Raw genomic sequence first — 14024 nt, 5'->3', positions numbered from 1 at the left:
CAATTGCTCCATCTTTGTGCATTGATATGAGTGCCTATGTACAAGATGGCTTCCATTTGTCACCTTTACCTGTGGAACTGGGTCTTCAGCAGTTGAGGGCATGAGAAACCTCATGACTTGAAGTCCCAAAGCAGAAGCTAGAATTTCGTAGCTTTATGTTTTGACTGAACTGGATCTTATCTAGCTGTATCTACCTTAAGTTTTACCTTGGTGTTATGGAATAAGCTTTTTTTAAAAAAAAAAAATATTTATTTATACAATATTCTGTCTGTGTATATGCCTGAAGGCCAGAAGAGGGCACCAGACCCCCTTACAGATGGTTGTGAGCCACCATGTGGTTGCTGGAAATTGAACTCAGGACCTTTGGAAGAGCAGGCAATGCTCTTAACCTCTGAGCCATCTCTCCAGCCCTGGAATAAGCTTTTTATACACTATGAAGATGTGTCTTTGCCGAGGTGCCTTCTTACTGGTTCAATAAAAAGCTAAGCAGCCATTAGCTAGGCAGGACAGCCAGACAGGAGTCTGGGAAGAACTGCAGGATTGCCAGGAGCGGCAGAGAGAGCAAGACATACTGGAGGACAGTATGAAGGACATACATGAGCCACATGTCCGATACGTAGATTAATAGAAATGGGTTAATTTAGTGTAGTCTAGCACTCAGGAAGCAGAGGCAGGCAATCTCTGATTTCATGACCAGCCTGGTCTACAAAGCAAGTTTCAGGATAGACAGGGCTTATTACACAGAGAAACCCTTTCTGGGTTAAGAAGTAAATAAATACAAGCTTTTCAGACTTCAAATGTTTCAAGTTTGTCTTAGTCACTGTTCTAGTGCTGTGAAGAGACACCATGACCAAAGTATTTAAATGGGGGTTTGCTTACAGTTTCAGAGGTTTCGTTCATTCTCATGATGGGGGATCATGGCAGTAGGCAGAGAGATGTGCTGGAGAAATAGTTGAGAACTATATCCAGATCCTCAGACACTGGGCCTAGCATGTGCTGAAACCTCAAAGCCCACCACCCCCAGTGACCCATTTCCAACAAGCCCAAACCTAATCATTTTCAAATAGTGCCACTCCTTCATTACCAAGCATTCAAATATATGAGCCTTTTGGGGAGATGGGGGGCAGGGGGGTTGTGGGGGGTTCTTATTCAAACTACCACAAGTAGTTCATCAGGTACGAACTACCTAGGCTTTCATAGGCACAGGAACCTGAAGGTAATGGGAAAATACATCCTAAGGCCATGGTATGATGTAGGTCTTGACATTTAAACTACTTACTGTGTCAAGTCAAGAAAGCCTGCCTTTGTGAACTTCATAAACTCTTAACGGCTGGAGAGATAAAAGCATCTACTACTCTCACAGAGGACCCATGCCCAATGGCTTACAACTGCCTGTAACTCCAGCACCAGAATTCAGTGCCCTCTTCTGTCGTCCATGGGCAACTGTTAACACACATACACATAATTAAACTCCTAAGAAAGAATTGCTACCACTAGGTGGCTATAAATCAAAGTGTTTATGAAGTTTATTTCCAATTATTAGAATTGTAGAATTGATGTAGGAAATACACCTATTTTTTCCTCAAAATAAATTTTCAGCATACAGTGATGGCTAAAAAATTGAGATATATTAATACTTGAAATCAAGTAATGTGTGCCCACATTGACTAAACTGCTCAATAAATATTAAAATTTGTATATTAGTAATATTTTTTAAACCTTAACTCAACATAAATATCTATCTGTGAATATATAGATAGCCTTAAAGTGCTGGGATTACAGATAGTCTACACACCCAACATAAAAATTGCATTTCTTAAAATAATTCATAACTGTCATAAATCACTAAGTTCCAGGTTGCTTTTCTCTGTCTACTCTGGGTGAAGTTGAAAGCTTGTGTCTGTAAGTTTTCTGTAGTGTGAATTATCTTCCTATAATAATCAGGCATTTGGGGAAGAGATACACTTAAATTATGAAAATTATCTGTCTCCAATTTGGCAGTGTCAGTAAGCAAATTAGCATTGTCACTTTCAAACCTTCCCATGGTTTCCTACTTGATTAAAATAGGAACTCTTTATAATTAAAGTAATTCAGCATCTGACCTGTACCTGCCTCTGGGAGTCCTTGACTAACTCATGACATTCTCAGTTGAAGGTGAGAAAGGAAAGACATCCCTCAGCCCAGATGCTTTCATTTCTGACAGTGGACAAGATCAAACTCCTGTAAAGAATGCCTGCATAGGTGAGACTTTGGAGATAGCACAGAGCGTACTGGAACAGCTTAATTCTAAAACTTTAATCTGCGAAACCAGTTGTGAATTATATTCTTTAAAATTGTAATTTGAGGGGCTCAATGCTTAAAAGAGCTGCTCTTGGTGAGGACCAGAATTCAGTTCCAAGCACTTGGAGCTGTAATTCCGGCTCCGGGCAGTCTGACTCCTGGCCTCTGTGGGTGTCTACATACTCAAACAAACAGGGAGGTGCGGAGGGAACAGATGAATTAAATTTATTTATTTATTTTTGAGACAGGGTTTCTCTGTGTAGCTTTGGAGCCTGTCCTGAAACTAGCTCTTGTAGACCAGGCTGGCTTCGAACTCACAGAGACCCACCTGCCTCTGCCTCCTGAGTGCTGGGATTAAAGGAGTGCACCACCACCACCCGGCTCAAATTAAAAAAAATCTTAAAAGCAAAATATTGTAATTGCATAATTACAAAAACATTGTAACTAATATTGAATAAACTACCCATGTGGCCATGCTTAAATCTGAAAGTGTCTTCTAATGCAAGCATTCTGGTCTAGAACATTCCTTTCTCCTAACTCCTCTGATCGCATGTCAACTTTCTTAATACCCCTTTCAGAATTCAGCCTTTGTAGGAATTTTAGCACCAATTACATTGTGATGGCTATTGACTGTCAGCTTCACTACAACTGGAATTAACTAAAACCCAAAAGACTGTGAGGGATTTTTTTCTTCAATAATTTGACACGGGAAGACCTTTTTTTGTTTATTTTGATTTTTTTTTTTTTTTTTGGTTTTTCGAGACGGGGTTTCTCTGTGGGTTTGGAGCCTTATCTTGGTTTTTGAGACAGGGTTTACTTGTGTAGCCTTGGCTATCCTGGAACTCACTCTAAAGACCAGGCTGGCCTCAAGCTCACAGAGATCCAACTGCCTGCCTCCTAAGTACTGGGTTTAAAGGCATGCGCCACTATGCCCAGCCAGGAAAGACTTTTAATTAGGGTTACTATTGCTGTGATGAAACGCTTTGGGGAGAAAGGGTTTATCTGACAGTTCCATATAACAACAGTTCATCATCAAAAGTAGTGAGGGCAAGAACCTGGATGCAGGAGCTGATGCAGTGACCATGAAGGGATGCTGCTTACTGACTTGCTTCCCATGACATGTTAGCATACTCAGTCTGCCTTTTGTTTTCTTTGTTTTGTTTTTCAAGACAACGTTTCTACGTGTAGCCCTGGTTGTCCTGGAACTCACTCTGGAGACCAGGCTGACCTCGAACTCCAGAGATCCGCCTGCCTCTGCCTACCAAATGCTAGGATTAAAGGCATGCGCCACCACCTCCTGACTCAGTCTGCTTTTTTATAGAAACCAGGACAACCAGACCAGGGATGGCACTAGTGAGGTCACATCACTCACTAGGAAAATGCCCAAGCTGGGTGGTGGTGGTGCACACCTTTAATCAATTGAGATTCCCTCCTCTCTGATGACTGTCTTGTGCCAAGTTGCCATAAAACTAACAAGCACAGAAGAACCACTTCTAACCCAGATCCTTGAAGTGGGAAGAGCCAGCTTTAAACTGGGCCGCACCTTCTTCTGGCAGCCTATATAAAGGGCATGGAAGAAGGAAGCTTTTGCTCTTTGCTTACTTGCTCTTGTAAGCCCGTTCCTCCACTGGCATTAGAGTATACTTTAGGATTGCAGGGTATACTGCAGAACAGCAGAGGCATCCAGCTTCGTGAATTAAACAACTCCCAGATTCTTGGGCTTTCCACTCATTGCCAGCCATTGTTGGACCAGCTGAACCACAGCCTGTACATGTACAAATAGACATAAATGGCATCTCGAAATGTCCCATGTAAACAAACTAGCACATGACATTGGTGCCACCTCCAAACCACTGAACAAGCATAGACTACTGAATACAGAAATGGTTCACAGTCCACTCCTATTAAGATTCATGAATTTTAGCAAAAGTATATTTGCAAGGTGGTATTTTACTACTTCTGCAATTAACATGTGTTGAGAACTTAATGCCCACTATTGAAACAGCAAACTTTAATAAACTTGCACACGTGTAACAACAGTAATGTCTTGGATGGGATGAACTATGAAGATTCCCTTCCAGAACCCTTCTATACTCTGCCAACCAGTGGTGCTCAGAAGCAGTTATTATAACACAAAATACAGAAAATGCATTAATCTACTTTATAGTACACTGGCAAGCTCTTTCACATCTAGAGTTTATAAATGAGGACTTCTGTGTCCTTTATATGCTCTCTATACACAATAGTAAAAAGTGGGGGAGCCGTTGCTGAGGTAAAAGGCATGTCAATTTTGTAGGGATCATCCCTTCCCAGCAAGGGAATAGGACATGAGGAGAAAGGAGCAGGAAAACGAAAGACCTTTGAAGGAACAAATTAAGGGGTCTGGAGGACTGTCCACATACTCTAACTATGGATGAGGGAGAGGGGTGAATGGGACCCCAGAATTCTTTCAGGACTGAGAAAGTGATTCCAGTATCTAGGAAGAACATGATAATGTGACCAGACCCAAAAAGTGAGGCCCAAGGCTCCTAGAGAGTAATTGGTGTGTGTTTAGTCAGGTCTATTGCAGAGCCTGGGCCCTGTCAGTCCTCAGCTGCCAGGCCTAGTTGGTCCAAGGGAGGTGCTGGGAGGCTGGATACCCTTGGTCAAGCAGTTCCCTAGTGGCAGCCTGATGTCCAGTGGCCCTCCTGGTGACACTTAGGAAATGGTTGGGTATGTCTGTAAGGATTTGGACAGACACAGGCCCAGTGACCTTTCTTGCCACACTTGAAATAAGGGCTTGGTGTCTCCTGACCGGACATTTCTTTCTTGGGGTGCCCCAGGAGTCCTTTGGGGAGCCTTAGCCAAGAGTTGGTATCTGTCTTTTTGGTTGCTCTCATCACAATTATCAGATTTTGAATGCCTGGCCCAGGACCTTAGCCTAGGGTGTAAGTGGGCCTTAGTCTAGACATTTGAGTTTGACTCTGTCTGTGTCTGGGTAAGACTAGGCAAAAAAGTAGGTCATAAGGAGTTTTCTTAGGGTTTCTATTGCTGTAAAGAAATTGGTGTAGGATTTCCTTCTGCATATGTGTTGCTTTTATTGGTTGATGAATAAAGCTGGTTGGGCCAATGGCTTAGCAGAGTAAAGCCAGGTGGGTAATCAGAACAGAAAGAGAGAGAGAGAGAGAGAGAGAGAGAGAGAGAGAGAGAGAGAGAGAGAGAGAAGGCAGAGTCAAAGAGACACCATGTAGCTGCCAAAGGAGGCAGATGCTGGACATAACTTTATTGGTAGGCCACAGCCTAGTGGCAATACATAGATTAATAGAAATAGGTTAATTCAAGAATTAAGAGCTAGCTAGGAATTCAACTAAGCTATTGGCCAAATAGTATTGTAATTGATAAAGTTTCTGTGTGATTGTTTGGGTCTGGGTGGCCGGGAAACGAAAGAGCAGTATCCACTGGCTGGCTTTAGGGGTGTAATCTAATGGTTTAGCAGGGGAGAGGAACGGGGAAAGGGCAAAACCTGCTGGCACCATGTTTGCCGTGCTCGGGCCTGCTAGAGCTTCACAGACATTGGAAAGTCGCAGGCCCAGGGGCTAATTACCTTATCTCTGGTTACCTTTAGCCTGGAACAGCCATTCTTTGCCCACTTTTGTGCTGTAACTAATATTCTGAGACTAATAGATAGAACCTGTAGAGTCTATTAACTTAGCAGACCAGCAGCTTCCACCCACCCAAGAGCTAAAGATGCCATCAAAAAGATCTTGGACCCATAGAAAATCCTCCCCCCATTTTGTTATAACCAACTCTCTAATGTATCTCCCACCAATGTATTCTAAACTTGCCTTGAGTTCTGACTTTCTTTGGTCTGTGAAACTATGAAACTCTTTCCACACTGAAATGTGAAATTTAAGGAAACCTAAATCTGTATCACCTGAGAGCCATGGTTACTGAAAATAGCTACAGAGTAAACTATGCCTTACTTTTTTTTTTTTTTAAGATGAGAGCTGTGGTTTTCACATTGATAGTGTTGACAGCCACCACCCCCACCACCACCACGCTTTGGATTCAAGGAAAAATAGGCTTGCAGAACCAGGAGTTAGATTCCTGATGGGCAGATAGATAGGGAGAGGAAGCATAAATAGATTTTTTTTTTTAAAGAAAAAATGGCAAACTTCTCATTGCTTCTTTACCCTCCTGACCTTGAGACAACCCTGGCAGCCTAAGGCAAAAACGTAGCAGGCCTTTTCTTCCACTTGTAGGGAGTTCCTGCAGATGGAGCGGTCCTACAAGTTCAGGGCTGGCCTGAGACATGTTTCCCACACTTGTAAGGCCATAGCTTTTCTGTGTTTACTAAAACTGACCAATCCCTGAAAACCCCGAGCCCTCCAGTAGAGGCCATATTTTAGACACCCAAGTCCCCCTGCCTTGCAGATCTCTCTCTCTCTCTCTCTCTCTCTCTCTCTCTCTCTCTCTCTCTCTCTCTCTCTTCCTTAGCTTTAACATAATTAGCACCTTTTTTTTGCTGATTTTATCTGCTGTATGTGAGAGTTTCTTTTCTGCTGCCTGTGTCCTAGAGATTTTTTTCCCCCTGCCCTTTAATTATTTAATCTGAAGAGCAAAGGAACTCAATCAAGAGGGTAAAAAGGCTGATTGGCTTACATCTCATATCCAGGGGCCTGTCTAGCCCATATCCTGCCAGGTCATCCAGAGAGGGTCTCGCCTATGGGTGAAGGAAGCCTACCTAGTCTTCTGTTCTGAATGGAGATGCTTCAAGTACATCATCTTGTTGTTTTTATTTGTGACCTCTTTCCCTGTCTGGTTGTCACAGTGCTATGCGACTCAAATACTCCCTCACATTGATTATAGCTCTTCTTCTTCTTTTTTTTTAATGAATGAGGCAATTTATTAACCCAGCATCTTTTGTTCTGATGCTTCTTGTTGGCAGCTGCCACCTGTTTGGCAATCCTGTCCATCTTGGTCCTTTCCCACCATTTTTAGCCTCTCCAGGGCTTGGAGGGCGCGGCGGGCCACACTCTGGGAGCCTCTGCTGAAGTGGCTGGGCCTGACACCATTTCTCTGCCGTCCTCCATAGATCTTGGTCACGGAGCCAACCCCGGCACCACCACGCAGGTACAGGTGCCGTGCTGTAGAAGCAGCTCGTGTGTAGAACCAGTTCTCATCATAGGGGGCAAGCTCTTTATGTTTGGCCAGCTCAACTGTCTCCACCCATTCGGGGACTTTCAGCTTCCCGGACTTTATGAGGAAGGCTGCCAGAGCTCTTGACAAACTCCTGCTGGTTAACGACTTTTACAGTAACTCCAGGCATTGCACAGCCTTCATGCTGCTAGCCAGGGGAAAGGGCGATTATAACTCTTCTAATAACTTCTTATCCCATCAATCATCAGTGTCCCCTTTGAACTCTATATCTGAGACCTTCAAACCTGAACTTTCCCTTAAAAGAACTTTATCTTTTTAAATAATTTATTTACTTTTATTTTATGTGCATTGGTATTTTGCCTGTATATACGTCTGCGTGAGGGTGTCAGATCTTGGTATTACAGATGGTTGTGAGCTGCCATGTAAGTGCTGGGAATTGAACCCTGGTCCTCCGGAAGAGCAGTGCTTTCTCTTAACCTCACCAAGAGAACTACTAAGAAAGAGGGGTTCATGATTATGTTGCCATGGTTAGGCCATGAGGTTGGCGAGCATCATGAGTGACTGTGCACCATCCTAAAACTTCATGATGGTGCCACGAAGAGGAGAACACTACAAACATTCAAAAACCATCAAGGGGGCGCTGCAGGTGCTGGGTATTGAGGCCAAGGCAGGTGGGTCTCTGTGAGTCTACAGTGCGAGTTCCAGGACAGCCAGGGTTACACAGGGAGTGAAGGGCTCCACCAGGCCCAAGCATGGCAGCATTGCAGGCAGGTTTTGCCCTTCTACCCTGTTTCTTTTCCCTTGCTAAAAACTCTTACATTCCTAAAGGTCTAGTCCTCCATTTGGCCACTGACTTATTCATGAGACAAATTACTGAGGTTCAAGGCTCAAACTTCATTATTTTGACTAACCTAATTAAAATACCCAGTCAGTACTTCCCAACATGTCTCAACTCATTCTAACACAGACCTCCCCTCTTTCCCTCTTAAAGCAAACACCCGTGAAGCTATTTGCTGCTGTTTCTGCCCACTTCAGATCCAACCACCTTGTCTCTTTGCTTTGCTTAATAAAGAATCCTGTTGTGTTTGGTTTGTGTTTGGAAACTGGTATTTGGGTGTGGTCTGTGCCTAATCTGGGGCACAGAGGGGAGCACCATGCAACAGGAAGATGCCTTCAGGAAGTGCCAAACTTCTAACCAGTCAATCCATCTCTACAGAGATGGCTACTTTTCAGGAATTCTTATTCATTGTTTCCCCTGTAGACAAGACATCATATTTTTGTGTGTGTTGGGGGACACATATACTACTTTCTAAATATTATAAGATTCCTTGTGTTAGGTTGGAACTGATGGAAAGAAAAGCAGCCAGGCATCTGCAGAAGCAGAACTCAGAACTGTTCCTTTAACCAGAACAACTAAAGAGCTGCTGTCTCTCTACAGAAGTGGAGACCACTTGGGGTTTTATAGGATGGGACAGGAACCTTGGGGATGGAAGAGTCCATCTGGATCAGTCCCCTGCAGTCTGGAAGCAGTAGACACCAGTGTATTTGGTGTGGGGGTCTCGTGACCAGAAGCTTCCACAGGTACCATCAGTCAGGTCAGCTTCCCTGTCAGAGTCTTAACCCCCCTGAGGCTTGTGGGTCATTGACCCTTCACCTCGGAGCTAGGAAGGTCATTCATAGGATCTGAGATAGATGCGGTTGAAAGGTGGGCAGGACAGCCGTCTTCAGGGGAAACGAATAGTTGGTAATGTCCATTATGAAAGAAACTTCTGGAGCAAATCAAAACAAATATCCATCATGATCTACATCTGAATTATTATTTTTGTACCCCTTCAGTTTTTTTTTTTTTTTTGTTTTTCGAGACAGGGTTTCTCTGTGGCTTTGGAGCCTGTCCTGGAACTAGCTCTGTAGAACAGGCTGGTCTCGAACTCACAGAGATCCGCCTGCCTCTGCCTCCCGAGTGCTGGGATTAAAGGCGTGCGCCACCACCGCCCGGCTTACCCCTTCAGTTTTGACACAACATTTTCATGTGACTTAGAACTAACATACTTAAAATTAAGTAATTAAGAGCACAGTTTGGCCTAATAAAGTAAAGTTGAAAGATGTGTTTAAAATAATTGAAATTTACATATTTAATAAGTCTAACTTTGTTTCCCACTCTATTTAATTATATTTTGTGAACTATCTTACCATTTTTAAATGATTTAAAATGGGACTTTAGAAGGAGGTACTGTGTGTTGTCCTCTTGTTTTTTATTAGTAACATATAAGTAGTGTTCAATTAATTTTTAAATCCTGCTAATTGTACTATAGGGCATTTTAGGCCCTAAATAAATCAAGAAACATCAATACTTAAAGTATAAAGCATCATGAATGTTCTCGTTATTAGAGACTGGTATCTTTTGTATAATTTGGATTAGAAGAGTCAACCCAAACCTTTGGGTATCTCTAGCTAGAGTAAATGCAGTTGAAGTTTAATTCAAAAGTAGGGTTTTTTATGTTAATTTGTCTTGCTTTGTTTTATACAAATTATATAGCTGGGCATGGTAGTGTATGCTTTTAATCCTAGCACTCAGGAGACAGAGACAGGTGGCTCTCTGAGTTCAAAACCAGTCTGGTCTACAGATCTATTCCAGGACAGCCAGAGCTGTTATACAGAGAAACCCTATCTTGAAAAACCAAAAGGAAAAAAATAAGCAATCAAAAATTATACTAAAGAATATAATAGATAATAAGTACATATACACACAGTGAAAACACTTGAATCATTTTTTAAAGATGTATGTGTTTATTATGTATACAGTGTTCTGTCTGTATGTTTGCCTGCTATCCAGAAGAGGGCACCAGATCTCATTTTAGATGGTTCTGAGCCACCGTGTGGTTGCTGGGAATTGAACTCAGGACCTCTGGAAGAGCAAGCAGTGTGCTCTTAACCTCTGAGCCATCTCTCCAGCTCCAACATTTGAATCTTTTAAACACTACTTTTGAATAAGGTAGGGGCTTAACAGACAGTCAAAAAGGCATGATCAAGCTAAAAAGCGTAATATCATAGTTTGTAACTTCATTAAAACCAAGATTAGGATTATTTCATCACTTAAAAATATACTATGTTGCTGGGTGGTGGTGACTCATGCCTCTAATTCCAGCTCTCGGGAGGCAGAGGCAGGAGGAGCTCTGTGAGTTCGAGGCCAGCCTGGTCTACAAAGTGAGTTCCAGGACAGTCACCAAAGCTACACAGAGAAACCCTGTCTCGAAAAACAAAAACCAAACCAAAACAACAACTAGGATAAGGGACTAGAGAGAAGTCTCAGAGGTTAAGAGCCCTAGCTGATTTGCTGCTCTTCCAGAGGACCTGAGTTCAGTTCCCAGCAACCACATGGTGGCTCATAACCAACCCTTTTCTAGCATGCATTCCTACATGTGGACAGAGCATTCATATATATATATATATATGGCATATATGTTAATCTTAATATACTAATATTAATATTGATAAGTACTGGGCTGAATATTAAGTGTTATAAATTTTTTAAAACCTAATTATGAAAGTATTTAAAAAACTCAAAAAGTGAGAGAAATGTTAGTTCCTTGAGGAACTCGATTGTCAATGGCATTAAAGATGAATATCATCCAGCATTTTCAAAGTCCGTGAATGTGCTCTCAAATATGAGAATTTCCTAGTCCAGTACTGAGCGATAAGTTCTTGGACACAGTTTTAGCCTTTTGATTGGAATGAACTCTTTGGTGGTTTTTTTGTTGTGTTGTTGTTTAGTTGATGAAATCATTTGGTTCTGTTTATTTTTGAGATAAACTCTGTAACCAATTTTGAATTTTTGTTACCAACAATTAAAAATCTTTTTACAATACCATTTGTTGTTCATCTAAAAGAAATATTCTCTATAGGCATAACTCTCTAAACAGAATTTTTTATGGTTAAGGCAATGACCGACTACTCAAAAAGCATTTTGAACAATGGGAAAGCATGCTTAGTCACAGGTTTTAAATATCCATTTAGTAAAGCTATAAACAATGCTATTTTTGTTGTTTTAAGTTATTTTTGGTAACCATTATTAAGAACAAATTAATACTTAAGAAAATATTGTTGTAGAGAATCAAGAATTAATTTTATCTCAAAGTATTCAATTGAACTTAAATTTTGTTATTTTTAACTTAGTTGCAACCGTATCTATTTTAAAATAATTCTCTTGCAACCTTTTAATCTTAACATTATTGTAGTTATAAAAATTAGGAAACAATTTTAGTGAAGTAATTTTAAACGAAAGCTCGGGAAGTTGCCTTAAAAGCATAGAAAACATAGTATCTGTGATATCCAACAGTTTATAAATACAGGTAAACTAATCATGGTATCTGTGATATTCAACTTATAAATACAGGTAAATTAAACATGGTATCTGTGATATTCAACTTATAAATACAGGTAAATTAACATGGTATCTGTGATATCCAACAGCTATAAATACAGGTAAATTAAACATGGTATCTGTGATAGCCAACAGTCATAAACACAGGTAAAATTAACCATGGTATCTGTGATATCCAACATTATAAATACAGGTAAATTAATCATTTTGTTTGCATCACCAAACTTGAAAAAATATTTGTTAAAGATTTAAGATAACAGGTACTTTGAATTAATAGTTTTTGTTAGAATGCATTTATTTTTAGTAGTGTTTATGGAACATTAAAAAGAAGATAAGGCATCAAGAGCAGGAGATAGCTTAAAATTTATGATTTATTATTATTATCATCAAAAGACTTTTTCTGCATAACCCTGACTGTCCTGGAACTTGCTCTGTAGACCAGGTTGTCCTCAAACTCAGAAACCCACCTGTCTCTACCTCCTGAGTGGTGGGATTATGGCATGTGCTACCATTGTCCCATCTAAATTGTTTTAAATTTAATTGTTTTATTATATGTGTATAAACGCTCTATCTGCATAGATATTTGTGCACCACCTGCAGAACTGTTGTCTGAGGAAGTCAGAAGAGGGTTAGGTACCCTAGAGTTACAGAGCTAGAGTTACAGGTAGTTGTGAGAAACCATGTGTGTGTTGGGAACTGAACTTGGGTCCTCCGCAAAAACAACAAATACTTTTAACCTCTGAGCTGCCTCTGCAGCACTGGATGATTTAAACTGAATTTTTTAAAAAAAAAATTATCAAATTCATCATTATGGTATGACAAAATAAGATGTTTGAGTGACCTCAAAGTGGGTTTTTAAAAATGACAAAATTATTGTTTTATCTTATATAGATCTAGCTAACATGGATTTTGAAGAATCCATTTTTTATTTTTTTTGCTTTTAAAGAGATGGTAATGACAAAAAAAATCCTTAAAGTGTGGTATTCATATACACCCTCACATACATACAAGACTCATCTAAAAGCACAGACATAAGTTATCCTTTTAACCTTTGAAATAGAGAGTTTGGTCTCTCCAGGGAGGGCAGTGGCCCAGCAGGAAAGGGAACATCCTGGAGCAACCATCCATTAAAGCTGCCGTACACCCTCCAGCTGTAAGGAGCGTTTGCAGAGCCAGAGTCCGGATCAGGATCCAGGAGATACCCTTGACCAGAACTGAGTGGTTAGAACGTTTTGCCCTTAAAACAGTTGAAAATTTCAATTTAAAAACCCATGTAAATTGTCCCAAAATGTAGGGACATTAGCTATCTCTGCTTCTTTTACCTACACGGTAAATAAACACCGAATTAAACATACTTTTTGTCTTTTACCAAAGTTTGTTCCTTCAATTTTTAGGTGTACTGTGAGTTAAAATGACCCTAGACCAAGCTAACAACTCTGTATGCATTCTTGCTTAAAGCCAATTTAGTACTAAGTACACTATGTAGGAAAAACAAAGCTAAATTGAACATTAATCATGTATAGATAGTCTACATGCACATAATAATTCATATATTTTAATAATGCCAGTTTGGGATATTATTGCTTATTGAGATTCTATTTTCTATAATATAATTGTAAAAGGATACAACATAAATATATCCAGTAAACATATATATATATATATATATATATATATATATATGTGTGTGTGTGTGTGTGTGTGTGTGTGTGTGTGTGTGTGTATATATATATATATAGCCCAGCCTTAATAAAATTCTTTATGTTTAACAGTTTTATATTAGGAATATTTTGATGAAATCATATTAATTTGATCTTAATCATTACATAAAAACTTGTGTAAGTTAGAATCTGTTTTGAAAGGAAATTCCTTATCAAAAATTATAATATTACATTATATAGCTCAATGAAAAATTTTGACTCAACCAGGTGGTGGTGGTGCATGTCTTTAATTCTGGCACTCGGGAGGCAGAAGCAGGTGGGTCTCTGTTAGTTTGAGGCCAGCCTGGTCTACTGAGTGAGTTCCAGGACAGGCTTCAATGCTACACAGAGAACCCCTGTCTTGAAGAACAAAACAAAAAAAAAATTTTTTTTGACTCTAACAAGTGTTTTATATAAATAATCAGCATTTTAAGGTTTATGAAACTTTTTACCACATCAAAATTCATCATTTTAATAAGTTTTAGGATGTTTAGAGTATCCAGATTTATAAAGTAGTTTGTGTT

This window comes from Microtus pennsylvanicus, chromosome 1 (assembly GCF_037038515.1).
Source record: "Microtus pennsylvanicus isolate mMicPen1 chromosome 1, mMicPen1.hap1, whole genome shotgun sequence".
NCBI classification, from domain to species: Eukaryota; Metazoa; Chordata; class Mammalia; order Rodentia; family Cricetidae; genus Microtus; species Microtus pennsylvanicus.
This window is presented reverse-complemented; position numbering follows the sequence as displayed.